Genomic DNA, 15,662 nt, shown 5'->3' on the forward strand with positions numbered 1-15,662 from the left:
TTGATAAACATGAAAAACATCCATTTGGAGTAATTTTCTGATGAGGAGTCTTTAATATAAGCACACAATAGTGGCTCTCCTGCCCCTCATCCCTCCTCACTGACCCCTTGTTGTTTTAAGGGCAAGTTTTGATGGAGATTTTATTGGCAGGGATATGAGGAGGTTCCTATTCCATTTTTGTGAAGTGGACAGTTATCTGTGTGCATGGTAGGGAATTATTTAATGCCCATCCTAAGAGGGGTCTCTATTAATTGAATGTGGATTTAATGTCCCTCTGAAGCACAGTTGTTCTGTGCGTGATGTGTATTAAAGTGTATGGCTAGTGATGCATTTTGCTTTTCTTTGCATCATAATGCCACTCCATGGGTAATCTTTTGCTTAATCAAAACAGGGTTAAGCAAAAGTTGAGTGGTTTCCTGTTACAGGGGTACCATTTGTTGAACCACTGTGTCTGTTAAAGGCACTCCTCAGTGTGTGCTGGATCCACAGCCCTTATATTCCTTCCAGGCTGCATCTTGCAAAGGGAGTTCTTGTTTCCCCATGTAATAGGCAGAGCACACTGTAATGGTGCTTTTGGTGGTCAGTGTGTCTCAGAAACAGATGTGGTTCTCTGTAGCACCTGATTTTTGCAGCTATTGGTGCCACTCCCTTACATTTTGATCAGATCGAGCCTTGCTGAGAGAGCCTCTGGGGGCAAGCAGTGCCGTAGGTGATTTCAGGCATTGCAGCAGTGCTCTGAGCTTTGTCAGCATTCTTAGTTCTCAACCTCAGTGTTGAGGAGGGTCTGTCTGGCTTCCCTCGGCTGGCCTACTTCTTGGGTCTGTCACTTTGTCTATACTTAGAGCCTTTTTTCCTCTCTGATAGGATCCAAGTGAATGAGTGGACAGCTGGCTACAGAGGAGAGACAGACTCTGTTTGATCACCTTTTCCAGTAAGTACCCTTACATTTCTAGGATGAGACTTTCTATAGTGCCTACTGTTGTGATGCTGTCTTGTGTCATCAGGTTGACTTCACTAGAGAGGAGCTCTAACTCTGCTTATTTGGGCAACACTGCCATAGAAACACGAACTCCTTTGGCTTAACTTGTTTGGTTTTGGGAGAAATGGAAGTTGATGGTTCTAGCTCCTTTTATCCGAAGTGCTGCATTCTGCCTGTAGTCCACTTCCAGTGGTGTGCACTTTCCAGCAGAACAAAGAACCAATATGGTTGTGCCTTGTACCTGTTTGAGGCTGCAGGGAAATCTATGCTGAAGGCGTTGCCACATAATTGAATAATGTGTCATGTGTGGTTTCCTGTGCTGCAGAGCAGAAGAGGCCCTGGGGTCAGGAGAGCAAGAGTTCACCTGCTCTGTTCCAGCCTTGCTGAACTCGAGGAGGAGGGAGGATGAGGAACCTGCTCACGTGCAGGGGTGACTCTTAGAGGCATGCTGTGATATCGGTTAAATGAGGTTTGACTTGACTTATGGGATGGAAAGGGTATGAAGAAAGCACTGGAAAGCGTTGCCTAGTATGTGGCAAGGATGGCTTTTTTTTTTTCCTGAAAGTAAAGGAGAAAATTCTTATTTCATGGGGACTTTTTACACGTTAAAATATCTTGCATGCACACTAATGGACTGTAATAACGAGCCTATGCTTTATGAAGTGTCTACAAATATTGTTAAACTTGTTACTGTGAGGGACGTCAGTTAATATATACTGGTTAACTGGAACATGTTGGGCCATCTGGTGCACAGCCAGGCTGAAAATAGTTAACTGCCTACTGTAGGTATCTGCAAGCTGACTCTCAGCTTTTGGATGTAAAATGCAGGCACAGACCCAGCAGGTGAGTGTGGGAGCTGCGATGGCTGAGACCACTGCACAATTAATTTCACTGTAACAACCCTAGCAGGCCACTCTCCTAAGGATAGCATGGGATGATGAATTTTAGAACCGAAGGTGTTCATAAACAAAAGACAAGGGGAAATTGTGTGCTTGGAAACTGGAATGTGTTAGCAGGTTGGTTTAAAAACGTCCTGGGAGCAGGGCAGATAATGCTTGTGCTTCTATGCAAGAAGGGGAAAAAGAAGCTATCTTATGTGTGTCTTCTTATCTTCTCACCTCTGGCAAGTATCATGAGACATGCCTGATGTCCTTGGTTCAGATGATCTGTTCCTACCTAATGCACCGTTAATTTAGCTGTTTGCTTCTGAATTCAGGACAGTCTTTCTACCTTTGGCACCTTTTGTAGTGTGCCAAACACAGTGGGGTCTCCCTGCTCAGCTGGCACAATGGCTGCTGCCACAAACGCCGTGAGGAATGCTAAAACTGAAAGTAACAGAGAGGTCATGTGAAGAACAAATGATGCTGCTACTGGACAGTGCTGCCCCATGGTCATAATCGACAGGTCTAATCCCAAGTGTGTTTAGAGTCAGGTCCGCTGACTTCAGTAGCTAAAATAAGTCAATATCATTGAATTCTCTTTCTCCTTGCGTATCTTAGGGAGAGTACTGTAAGCTGTAGCCTGACAGCTGTGCAATCTGCAGGAGGCCCACACGGCTGCATAGGCTTCCCCAAGGCATAATTTGGCCTGCAGAACACTTATTTCAGCCGATGCTGTGTGTGGCAGGCTCAGCACTGACCTTCAGAACCAGGTATGCTTTTGCGGGCCTGATGAAGAACAGAAGTAGGAGACAAGGATTTGAGGCCTGGAGTCCCTTCGAAGGGCAGAAGATTGTGATTAAAGCAAGAAGTCTGCGTATATGAATTCAGATCAGTAGGAGATGGCAGAGGGATGGAGCAGAGGAGATGTTGGAAACAAGCTCTGTCTTAGATTGCCATAGATTGGAATGGGAAAAGAAACTGTTTCAAAGAAGTCCTTAACAAGTCATTGTTTCCCAAGACTGTGCACTGAATGTCTAAATAACTGGGCTGGGGTTGGAATATTAGGAAGCTTCTCTTCAAGCATCACATGAGGCTTCGTGACTTGGCAGGAAAGCTACATGTTGGGGGAGGCTGTATTGCAGGGCCCTTGCTGTAAATGGATGTGGTTGATGCTTCCTGTGCAAGCAGTGGGCTCACTGTGGATGCTTGCCCTCTGTCTGCTCACAACAGCAGTTAAGAATGCAAAGTGAGGGCGGTTTGGTATTGTACTCTAGTATTCCAGACTGAAAGATCCAAGGCTGATTCAGCTGTCCTCATTACAGACGATGTTCAGTGACTTTGACCATCTTCACTGCTCTTCTGCCCTCTCTCCTTCTGACAAGAACTTCTGGTCGTGGTGCACATCTGGGTTTTCCTCTCTTCAGTGTTCTTGAAACCCGACTTGTTAGAAGCTTGAAAGAGCCATTTGGTTTGGGGCCCAGGCCTTTTGTTTCAGTGCTGTGTTTATCACCCTGGAAAAGAGGCCAGGAATTTTGTGTGCTCCACATAATAATAAGCCATAGATATATATATTTTTTTCTAAAAGGCAGAAATTTGTGCCTAATCTAAAGACTGTATCAGAAAGGCTATGGCTAAACCTGATGCATTCCAGTGCACTGAGTCACTAGGACAATATAGTATTTAACAAAGAGCCCTGGCAGATATTGTGTGCCTTTGTGCTGATGCTGTCAGACGGGATATATGACATATCTTTGTATCCTGCAGCAATTTCAGGAAACTAAATGGCTGTTAGCATGCACTGCCTCTTCTAAACGGGGACACAAAGCGCTTCAGATGTTAAAGCTTCTCCCACCCTCCATTGGTTAAGAGGGGAAATTGTATCAAAAAAAAAAAAAAAAAAGAATAGCTCTTATGTGGAAAAACATAGAGCTGTGTCATCAAACAGGTACTAATTCTGCCAGGAAGAGACATGCTCCTCCATCCCCTCTGCTTTGCATAAGTGCTGTTTATTTTATTAGTACTGTGGCTTCCCAAAAGTAGGACTGAAATACAGCACGACTAAAATCTTAGCGTTGTAGTCCCAGGTCTGCAGTGATGGTCTGCAGACTGACATACCCGGGCTGGGCCAGCTCTGTGGTTTTGTATTTCAGCCCTGACTCACGTGCATGGCTTTTGTGCTACTCTAAGGTGAATCACAGCTCCTGCAAGTGTGGTTAAGGTCCTGCCCTGTGGCCAGGCTGAGAAGCCAGGTTCTCAAGTCACAGTTTTCTTCCTCAGCACTGAGTCACAGCTCTGAGACCCATCTAGAGAATTTCAGGTATAGTTTAGTAAGATAGTAAATGGAGAGTAATTTTTAATGTGGTTGGGATCCAAACAGCCAAATAACTGTAGGATTCAAGGTTATTTTTGGCTGGGCAGTCCTTACAGGGTGCAAATGTGCCAGATGTTGATCCCTACAAGAGATCAGCTCTTCCTGGACAGCACTGGAACACTCTCCATTTATTTGTCCTGGTGTAGTACACTGACTGAACAATATGGCCAGCATGGCAAGGGCTTGTAAAATGCTGAGATAAGTGTTGGACTTCTGCTTTGCACAGGAAAGAAGCTCATGCTGGAGAAAGGGCATATAGTTTTAGTACTCATTTTGCTTGGAGCAAGGGATGGTTTGGTGCCCTTGTTGGGATCCCTGCTCTGAATGGGGAACTCAAAGAAGCCAACTTACACCATTGAACTTTGGGCTTGAGGCTGCATGGGACAATGCTGTAATGGTGGAGTGGTAACAGGGAGCCTTTGTAACACAGTGACAAAGCCAGCTGTATGTGCCCAAGTGCTCCTGCTTGCTAAGCCTGTAATATCAGTCCCAGTTCTGTTCTCCTTCTTTCCCCTCCAGGAATTGGTTTGTACTTAGGTAGAATAAGTCACTGTTTGTGTGTTTACTTCTTTTCTGCTTACAGTTCTCATTGAATCCCACAGTGGGTAAGAGGGGGAAAGCTCAAGTGAGGCTAAAATCATCATGCTTTATGCAGATTTGCAATTCTCCATCCTGTGTTAGGTTTTTTTTATCAGTGTTAAATAACAAAGTTCAGCTATTCCCCAGCTGATCTTCTCCAGGCTCTTTCCTGGGCTTATTGCTGAGCTGCTCCCGGGGCAGTGTCTGAGCAGGTTCTGCAGCCATATTTGCCGTGCTGTCTCTGCTACAGGTACAAGCTGTAGAACAGTTTCTTCCTGCTCCTCTTATGCCTCCATCCTAAAAGGAGAAATATACAGAATATACAGAGATATCATTCAGGATTTCTGTTGGAAGCAGGGATAAAACTTTTCCTGACACTCTTGAAGTAGCAAGGAGAAATGGTCAGAAGGTTGCCAAGCTGAGAGCTGCTGTTGAGGTGGAGGATGTTCACTGTGAGAGGCCATATTCTGCAGCCTGTACTCCATACTGATCCACAGGCATGGTTTGGGGCAGCTTTTCCCTGAAGGTGAGCTCTGGAGATACCAGTGGCTGATGAGAAGCCACTGTGTGCCTGAGAGGCCAGCTAGCAGCTGTGCAGGGGTGGTCTTGCAGAGGAGAGCTGGAGTGCATGAGCATGGATAACTGTGGGATGACATGAGGCTTTCCCTGCAAACTGAAGAATAGCTTGGCTATGGCCTGCATCCTGACCAGGTGAATCAGTCCAGATTACCTCCAGATTTGCCAGAAGGATGTTTCATATGGACAATAGATGATCTTGAATGCTGTATGGAGGCCAAGGAGCTGACCCAGCAGTGGATCCTCCTTGTAGTCAGATGGTTGCTTTGTTCTGTTGTCTTCCATCAAGCACCCCAGGTACTGTAGCAGTGACATACGGCTCTTTGGCTTCAATCAGTGCCTCCTGAGTGCACTATTACTCATGTATCCAAGACTGATTGGAGGTAATTCATGTATGTGTGGACTTCGGCACCTGGGACCGGAGTGGTGTTGCAGACTGTTAATAAGAATACTTGAAAGTGCAGAACCTGAAAACAGATGATAACTTGCGTGTGATAGGAAAATGTTCCAGTGGTTATTTAATAACAAAGCTATTTCAAAGTGGTTAAAGAAGTATTAAAGGGGCTCTCCAGGAGTCTCACATTACTATAGTAACAACAGGGAGGCAGGGAACAAGTTAAATAATGTTTGCCAGTAGCACTAATTTGCTTCTGTGAGTAAAATCTATGGACAGCTGGAGGTAAACACTTCATGAATAGCCTCCGACTTGATGAAAGATTGAGTAGTGAAGTTTCAGTTTGGATAAAAGTACATCATCTCATGATGTCAGCTGGAGCCATTGCTACTCTGCAGGTTTGCAGGGAAGTTTGGAGAAAGGCCCCTAGGAATGACTGGGGAAGCACGAGTGAAATCCTCCTCCTTTTGTGTGACTGAGGATGTTTCCAGTGCAGTTTGATCACAGAAGGCCTCAATATGAAAAGGATTTACTTTGTGGAATTGTTCTGTCATTACTCAGCAGGATAATTGACTTCTGATTAGGAAGAAAATAAAGCTGAATGTGTGTGTTTGAGGTTATAAAGTCCTCTTCAAAAGGCAGAGCTCTTACTTAAACAGCGACAGCTCAGACAAGAACAGGATGCTTGCGACTCCTTTATGCTGGCATTGATGTAACAGCTGTTGTTGTTTAAACAACTTGTTTCTCCATTCTTCATGCTCCTTCCTCCTCCTGTTGTAAATCAAAGGAAGAAGAGTGGGAATCAGTTTTGTTATCTTTGAAAAATTTAATAACCTTGTCTTTTTATCTTTTGGAAATGGTTTTGTCTTATGAATCATAGAATCATAGAATGGCCTGGGTTGAAAAGGACCACAATGACCATCTGGTTTCAACCCCCTGCTATGTGCAGGGTCGCCAACCAGCAGACCAGGCTGCCCAGAGCCACATCCAGCCTGGCCTTGAATGCCTCCAGGGATGGGGCATCCACAGCCTCCTTGGGCAACCTGTTCAGTGCGTCACCACCCTCTGGGTGGAAAAACTTCCTCTCAATAACCAACCTAAATCACTTCTGTCTTAGTTTAAAACCATTCCCCCCATCCTATCACTATCCACCCTTGTGGGACTCAGACCCACTGCTGTCGGGGTGCTGATGGCTGGAAAATAGTGATTTCTTTCTGACCCTTTTTCTGACACTACCTCCAAAGTGGCACAGGAACTAAAAGCAAGCCTAGGCCAGCCTTTCTGCTGCCTACAGGGAGTTCAGGTGTGGAGGAGGTGGGCATCTCACTGTGGAGATGATGCTTAAAGTTTTAGAAGAAATCTTGGCTTATGGAGGTGAGCAAGGGTCTGTCTTTTCTCACTGTAACTATTATCATTGAATCATTTGAGTTGGAAGGGACCTTTAAAGGCCATCTGGTCCAACACCCCTGAAATGGACAGGGACACCCACAGCTCCATCCGTGCTCAGAGCCCCGTCCAGCCTGACTTTGGATGTCTGCAGAGATGGGGCACCCACCGCTCTCTGGGCAACCTGTGCCAGTGCCTCACCACCCTTACTGTAAAAAAGCTTCTCCTTATATCCAATCTAAATCTTTGCTGTTTTATTTTGAAATGATTTCCTCTCACCCCATCAGAGCAGACGCTGCTAAGGAGTCTGTGCCCTTCTTTCTTGTTGCCCCCCTTTAGATTACTGGCCTGAAATTTCATTTCTGCTTCTGTGAGCAAGCTTCAGCCTTGGACCTGTTTTAGACAGTGCTGCAGGAAAAAATTACCTGGAAACTTGAATCTTTAATAATCATCACTGAAGAGCCAGGTTATGACCCTGCCTGCTAGTATTTCCACTTCTGAAAAGAGACAGGATGTGGGTGGCTGATCTGGAATGGGTTCAGTGGCATTGCACAGGGCCTCAACCCTCTGTGCCAACGTCCAGCTGTGGCTGCTGCTCTGGATGATGCAGATCTTACAGGTGTACTTCAAGTCTTATGAGAGTACTTTCAGAATAGAGCTCTGAGTTGGGAGAAATGGAAGATGAATGCATTGCTGCATTGAAACTGCCCCTAAGGAGGGGAAAACGCACTTCTTCCCTTTCGTCCTGAATCCTCTGCTTCATCATGTGCTGATCCAGCTGCTCTTTCCCTGTAGACAGATTTAGTGTCCTTTTAATTCTGCCTAAAGCCCTCACTGTGAGGCGTTGCAGAGCTGATTCCTTTGAGGGGGAAAAGGAAGCCTGCCTTAGGTCTCTGGGGAACTAATTTGTGCCAATACTCTTGGGTTTGCCATTCAAGTGTATCTTTGTTGCTATATGCTTCTGCCTTTGAGATGCAGAGTGAGGTGGTTCATCAGGTCTGCTGATGGCTGTGGGACTGTAAACACAGTTCTTGATCTTTTGCATGATGGAGCAGGGGGGATTTTGTATCAGAAACAGTGTAGCCTGCAGGAATGGTAACAGTTCATCTGTACTCTGTACTGGTGGGATTGAGTACTGTGCTCTGTTCGGGGCCCCTCACTACAAGAAAGACATTGAGGTCCTGGAGTGTGTCCGGAGAAGGGCAGTGAAGCTGTGAAGGGTCTGGAGCACAGGTGTTATGGGGGAGCAGCTGAGGGGGCTGGGATGGGTCAGTCTGGAGAAGAGGAGCTCAGGGGAGACCTCATTGCTCCCTGCATCTCCCTGAAAGGAGGCTGTGATGAGGTGGGGAATGGCCTCTGCTCCTGGGTAACAGTGATAGGATGAGACATGTTCGCCTCAAATTGTGCCAGTGGAGGCTCAGGTTGGATGTTAGGAAACGTTTCTGCTCTCAAAGGGTGGTGATGCAGTGGCACAGCTGCCCAGGGAGGTGGTGGGGTCACCGTCCCTGGAGGTGTTCCAGAACCGTGGGGATGTGGCACTGAGGGATGTGGGCAGTGGGCACGGTGGGGTGGGCTGTGGTTGGGCCTGGGGATCTCAGAGGGCTTTTCCAACCCGAATGATTCTTTAAATTGACAAAATATTCGTGTATTTATTTTGGTGCAGTAAGAAATCCTTGCATATTTAAGTAAGTGTTTATGGCTGCATTTTTTTTTTCCAAACCGTAGTTAGGGAAAAAAAATGGGGCAAAAGTTGGCTATTAGCTGCTGAAGCAGAGTATCTGAAATAGAAGGGTGTCTGTGTCTGCCTTGAACACAGAGTTCACACGCTCCAGAAACTTCTTAAAGTGGAGCAAAGCCTGAATGGGAAAAGCTTTTTAAAAGCTCTCTGAGAAATCCCAAACCAATGGGGGGTAGATAGAAATATCAACAGGAGGAAACAACCACGTCTTCTGCCCACACAGCCCAGAGTTTGTGCTCAGAGAGGCTTTCCTCTTGCGGAGAAGGTGAAAATGTAGAGTGGCTGAGGGAAGTGAGTGGTGAAACCCATTGCATGATGCCATCGCTGAGCCTTCTGGTGGTTTTCTCAGGCAAATTGAGGCCTGCAGTTTTGTTCTTTTTCTTCTTTCTTGGTTTCTCCTGTTTGTCTTATTCAGAATAAGCATTCCCATTACACTGTGCACATGAAGGGGATTTGGTGCTGTCTGAGATGGATGATAAGCGCATAGGCCAAGAGCAGTGTAGGTCATCACCTGTCAGGTGACTCTTGGAAGCATTAATGAGCAGCAGCCCAAGGCCAGGTGAAGTCATCTGTGGGTTTTTTCCCTTTCCTCCTAAACCTGTGATCTTTCCTCTCCTTGGGCAACCTGTCCTTCACCACCATTAGCGTGGTCTCCCTTTTTTTCTACGTTCAGAAATGGAACCACTTTAATGACAATTGATGTCTGCTCCTGTGGGGTAGAGAGCGCTGTGGTGATATCAAAGCATTTATAATAGAATAGCTCATCCTTGTGTTGGGAGAGGAATAATGGATGTGAGATATGTCTTTATAGTTAGAAAGCTATCTAAATTTAGAGTGCACTTGTGCATTGTAGCTGAACTGATACATTGTCATGCTGCTGCTGCAAGGGAAGGTTCAGCTCCCAGCGTTGTGCTCCCACTGATCTTTTTGTGCTGATGTGTGCCTGATTCCTCCCAGTCCAACTCCCCGAATCAGCTCACCGAGGACACAGGCTTGGAAGTAGGGGAAGAGATCTCTTTTCTGCAGCAAGACACCATTGGATCTGCTGAGCTTCAGCGCAAAACCACGTCCTAAGTGAAGTCTCACATGTCAGTGTTTAAAAGGTATTTGCAGTTGTTCAGCTTTCTCTCATAGAATCATTAAGGCTGGAAAAGACCTCCAAGATCACCAAGGCCAACCCCCAACCCATCCCGTCAACACCACTGCCCACGTCCCTCAGTGCCACATCTCCACGGTTCTGGAACGCCTCCAGGGATGGTGACCCCACCACCTCCCCATGAGAAGTGATGCGTGGGGCAACCATCAGAAAAGCAGTGCTTTTGTATTATGGTGCTTTCCCAAATCAAGTTGCTCCCCTGGAAATAGTTGTGTTTGCTTACAGCCACCTTGCTTCAAAAATGTGCAGGAATTGTGGGCACGTTGTTTCTGCAGCATACGCTCTGTGATGTTTTCTGTGCTAGAGCCAGCTTGGAAAATGAATGAAAAAAGAAATGTTTTGCTCATTCTTGCTGGATACTTAATGGAGCTCATTGGCAGCAGTGTTCCTTCCCCAGGGATCTTTCTAGAGTCATTAGGCTCAGTGAAGGATGATCTGGAAGAGTCTGCTTGTAAGAAACTGCTGCTTCTCTGAAGTGTGAAACGTTTCCTGGCTATAGGAGCTGTCAGCCACCCCTGAGCAGCTGCAAAGAGATAACAGAGGAGCTGGGAAGGGCAGATTGAGAGGTTAGTACCTCTATCCGTAAATAAATAATAACACATAGGGGCAAAAAATCCTTCAACTTCAAGGATAGTGCTACACCTGCAAAGAGAGGAGGGCAGGAATTTGCTGCTTTTCTGCTCAGCTGGGCTGCCCTTTGGGAAACAGGCATTTTCAAGAAGGATTTTGATGCAATTTCCAGGTGTGACTGTGATAATGTTTTCAGTGCAGCATTTTGAGGGAGAAACCTTTACTGAACATAACCTTGGGCAAGATTTAAAAAAAAATCAAGGGTGATAGGAAGTGATAAAAGAGTTGGCAGTCACGCAACTATGGATATGTGTGGGAAGGCCAAAAATGTGCTCTGTTTCTTATCATAAAGAAGGAAACAACTCTGGTATCAGGAAAGTAGAAGGCTGCCCTCTGACGGCTCCTGTCCTCCCGAGTGTCAGCCCAAGCACAGCTGTATGTTGTGTTGCAGGGTCCTCACAGGGAGGTGGATGTCCCAAATGAGCTCCAAAGCCACGAGCATTCGTTGGAAGGACCCCAGAACAGCAGCCAGGTACAGTCAGTCCAGCTGCATCACATTGCATTGTGTTAAAACAGGGCAGCAGTTCTTGCCTGGAGGTGCCTTGATTGGAAGGTGTCATCAAGATGAGGTGTACTGCGAATAAATAGATTTCTGCAGGACTTGTTTGGTGTGCAGTGGATGCATTTAATAATGTCATAGTATTTACTCATTTATCTAGAAGCCAAGGGCATAGGTGAAATTTCGAGCCCCCCCCCAAAATTGACTCTTATCACTAAAAATGTGGTTGAGATGCATTATTTTAACTCCTGTGTTACCTCCATCCTCAGTGAGCAGATTGGAGAAGCAGCAGTGAGCTGTATGGCAAAGGAAACAACCTGCAGCATGGGAAGAGCCAGGGCTGAGTCTGGGTGCAGTGACCATATCCGGGTCCCCACAGGGGCGGGGGGTCAGAGCAGGTCTAACCAATTGCAGCTGCAAACATCTGCTGGTCCCACCCCAGAACTTTTCTCCTCACAGTGCCAGATTGTAACAGCACGTGTAATGCCGGCATTACACCACTGGCTGTTTGCTTCTTTGGCCAGGTTTCAGATTTGCTTGGTGTTAGGCACTGCCTTGGCCTTGGATTGGCAGAGAGTAGGTAGTCAGTGTCCCACACAGTAGCCACTAAGCTGACTTCTCGGGGGTGTATGCTGCTGTACATAGCCTGGTTCTGCAAACTGTGCCTTGCAGCAGAAAGTTGCAGGCTCCCAAAAGAAGCAGCTCAGGCTGCCAATGAGTCCAGGGGAAGCTTTTTGTCTCCTCTGCTTGGTCTCCATGTCTTTAGGCAGGCAGGCCCATGTGGCTGAAGAAGTGGGCTTAGAGAGCAGGTGGAGTTGTGATGGACAGTTTGCAAAAGTCCTCACTACTGTGCTGCATGCAGGGAAACGTGTCTGGAAAGATGCTGAACCTGAGTAAAATATTCTAGACAGTGAGACTGGATGGTTTGAATGGCAGCTTGTATCCCTAAGCTCCTATTTCCTGACAGGTATTTTAGTTTGAAGAATGCTTTAAGTCGGTGTGCTCGCCACATAGTAAGCCCCATAGGTGGGCTGGTAATTGCTGCTGAACTGGTACATCCAAGGGATTTAAGATGGACTTGGCTTCACTAAGGCATCAGTTGTCTCTGTAGCAAGTGCAGGACCTGTGCTTGTCTGGCCTGAGGGCAATGGGCATCACTCAGCAGCTGCTGCATGAGCAGCACTGTAAGGCACAGGGGGTCTTTGTCAAGAGTTAAAGAAGAAATTAAAGTGAAAACAAGGTTTTAAGCTATATATTTTACACTGCTCATTTCCAATCTTCTCCTAGGCTATGCATATGTTGAAATGTTTTAAAAGTAGTCGATTTTATGCCTTTTGCTATCTAAAGTCTTTGGATGTGCTCCACTTATTCTTAGGTTCCCTTTCCATTTACATCATTAGATGCATTTCCATATGAAATACATACATAATCAGCTGTCTGAAGGGCATTTTTAGATGGGGAAGAACTCCAAATATTCATATTCTCATGGTAAGATTGCAAGCATTGCCACACTGTGTATTTTAGTTCACACTGTGTGTTTATGCATATTCTTCCTGTCCCTGCAGATGTTCCCAGCTTCTCTTTATAGATCCCAAACACTGACCCTTCTCTCGAATACTAAATTCTCCATGTCAGTTTAGCTAATGACTGTTTTGGTTTTTTTTTAGATATAAGCTCGATTCTGCAGACAACGGGAATGAATGCAGGTGTCTCAAATTCTTCATGCCTCTTTCTGATAAATATTTCACCAGCCTTTCTTTCTCCCTGCTTGCACTCAGGACGCTGGATGACATTTGCACTAACAGTGTTTTATTTTATCATGTTGAAGAGCATTGTAGATATTGCCATATAGAATAGGCAGCTCCTTTGGATTGGTAGCAGTTGCTGTTGACGGCTAGGCATAAAGCTACTTTCAAATACTTATTGTGCTGATACAACATGTAATTAAAGGGAGGATGGATGAAACTTGTTTGCTGCTGGATTCACAGGCGCTTGCCTGGGGCTCAGCGAGGAGGAACTCAGCCAAAGCTGAGGCTCCAGTCCCTAATTGGAGCATCGCGTGGGGGAGATGCGGGAAGCATTCCTCCTCTTTCAGCAGAGCAGAGCTGGTGTGACGGCAGGCAGGTTGCTGGGGGTGACAAGGGCATGCTTTTCCCTCCCTGCTGTGGAGCTCTTGAACTGGCAGCGCGTGATCTGAGTGTAGGTAAGTGGCCCGAGAGCATAGGACGTGTCCCTGGGCTGTGACTGTACAGCGGTGGGTGGCTGTAAAGCAGTGTTGGGAAGCAGCAGTCCCACAAGGAGTAGAGCAGAAGTGAGGGAGACATTTCAGAGCGTGAAGCCCTGCAGTCTCGTAAGGCTGAATCACTGTGATAAAGAAAACTTGAAGGAAGAGCAGTTGACATGTTTCGTTTTTTTTTTTAACAAATTATAAAGGGGCAGTATTGCTTTAAAGCTCGTCTGCAGCATTTGTATTCACCTCTGCTGTTGATCTGCACAGCCAGAGCTGGCTGGCTTCCTTGTGAAGTCAAGATTTCTGCTGGGGCAGTAGGCAGGGGAAAAACAGAAGCCTCATCATCTCTGCCCTGGCTATATGCTGGGGACAGCCGCTGGACTGGGCAGGGTAATGCGTGCTTTTGATGCTTAGTGTATCTATGGGGCATTTCATAAGTAGATACCTGATGTGAAAAGTACCAGAGATATTCATCCCCTTCTTTACAAAATAAGGATAAATACTTCTTGATCTGCCAAAGCGGGCTGTGTGGATTTAATTAACTTTAGCAAAATGCTTGTGGATAGCAGCTTTCATTTGAGAAGGTAAAGGCAACATATATTCTAGGCATTCTCACTCAGCTTTGCAATTATTCCTCCAGCTGTCGTGAGCTGTGCCAACAAAAACTACTCTCCTGTCATCAAGGGATTGTTGGTGCCTCGTGACTTGTTTTGGTTTTGATATTCTCTTTCCCCCAACTCATTCTCCACGATCTCTATGCGAAATATAGCATGTTCTCCAAATCTGGGGGGTAGAATAAAACCTTTTCTGCCACAAACTGTGTCTCATGTCTGCCTTGCCCTCCTCTTTTGGTCTCTGCCCTTGGAGAGGAGGAGAGAGGGGGTCTTTTTTTTATTATTATTTTTTGTATTATCAAGTTACTATGAGCCTGGATAGTTAAGACCTATAGCTTTGCTCTTCCAAATGCTAAGCTTGTTGCTAACAATACTTTTTGAAGGTCTCCCTGTAAAAGTCAATACTACTCAAATTTAGTTTATTTACAGTTTCCAAGAGAATTAAGTTAAGCCTACCTGCTTTTAGATTAAGAAGTTAGAAGTTCAACTCAGGTTTCGCCACAGCTTCCCTACAGGACCCTAAGCAGATGTAAAATGGGAAGAGTAGAATCATAGAACCATCAACGTTGGGAAACACCACTAAGATCAAGTTCAGTTCTCAACCCATCACCACTATGCTCACTAAACCATGTTCCTCCAATGGAGTACCTCCATTCCCCAATAGGTTCACTGCTGTTGGTACTTCCTTTGGGACTGGATCCTTGCACAGCTTCCACATCCATCCTGACATGTCCTCGCCACAGAAGTGGATGCACACTGCAAAGGTTGGGTGAGTTTTCAAGTGGACTTGAGCACAGGCTGCCTCCCAGGGAAGCGTGTGTTCATGCTGGATCGTGTTGCTTCAGCACTTAAAGCCTTGCTCCTGTTTGCAGTTCAGAGTAATGTTCTGGGAGAGCAGGCAGGAGCTTGTCCCACCGCACACATCTGTTGGACAGTGAGCTAGCTCTTTGTGACAAACTCTTTTCTTATTGGCAGAGGCTTAAGAAACAGAAGATTGAAATACAACATGATAACTTCTTTTTCCCTGATCAGATCCCGAGTCATACATCGCAGAGTACATGGCAGGATGCAGTTGTTCGCTGATGCTTCTGGCTTGAGGGATTTGATGCTCCAAATTGAATTGAGTATCTCTGGCTCCCACTAAGGGGTGTGGGAGTTGTGTGACTTCATGAAGATTTGTGTCCATGTTTGTCTGTGTGAACTTCATTCTGAGAGTTGTCTGACTCCCACATGAAATGTAGCAATCTTTCTTCTCCCTGGAAGAGAATGCTGAATTCTGCCAAGTGTGTCGGTAATTGTTTTTATAACAATAAATCTCAGCATGGTGCAAGTGCTTCAATCCTTGCTGGAATCTGTGATATTTGTTGGGTGAGGACAGCAGTAGCAGAGGCACAACCCAGCACTGCCTCCCTGTGCTTTGATGCCTTAAGAGGGAATGGAAGATTATTGAGTGAACGATAACTTAACAAACAAGTTTGATGAGAACAAGAGATGAGCTCATCTGAGCATCATAATAATTACTTGCTCCTCCATGCAACTGTTAAGGCTTGAGCTTGTCACCACGTTTCCAGCTTTGCTTGGCCTGCCTATTCTCTGTCATGGAAGTGGTGTGCTGAGAGCGATGGTCAT

At 45.9% G+C, this 15,662-nt stretch overlaps 1 protein-coding gene across 33 annotated transcripts in view; it reads left to right on the top strand.

Annotated features, from left to right (window-relative positions):
• Nucleotides 1–15,662, top strand: part of EXTL3 (exostosin like glycosyltransferase 3) — a 134,949-nt gene that overhangs the window by 41,965 nt on the left and 77,322 nt on the right. For 17 of the 33 annotated variants that reach the window (XR_005858631.2, XR_005858632.2, XM_046939447.1 and 14 more), the window contains one exon: nucleotides 865–931. The exons of 4 other annotated variants lie outside the window; for them this stretch is intronic. The gene's annotated coding sequence lies outside the window, so the exon portion shown is untranslated. Of the gene's footprint in view, nucleotides 1–864; nucleotides 932–1,304; nucleotides 1,410–11,081; nucleotides 11,163–13,285; nucleotides 13,393–14,697; nucleotides 14,803–15,662 lie in introns of those variants that run through there. 12 more of the 33 variants (XM_046939454.1, XM_046939444.1, XM_046939441.1 and 9 more) reach the window with 6 other exon arrangements.

Source organism: Gallus gallus, chromosome 3, assembly GCF_016699485.2.
Source record: "Gallus gallus isolate bGalGal1 chromosome 3, bGalGal1.mat.broiler.GRCg7b, whole genome shotgun sequence".
Lineage (NCBI taxonomy): Eukaryota > Metazoa > Chordata > Aves > Galliformes > Phasianidae > Gallus > Gallus gallus.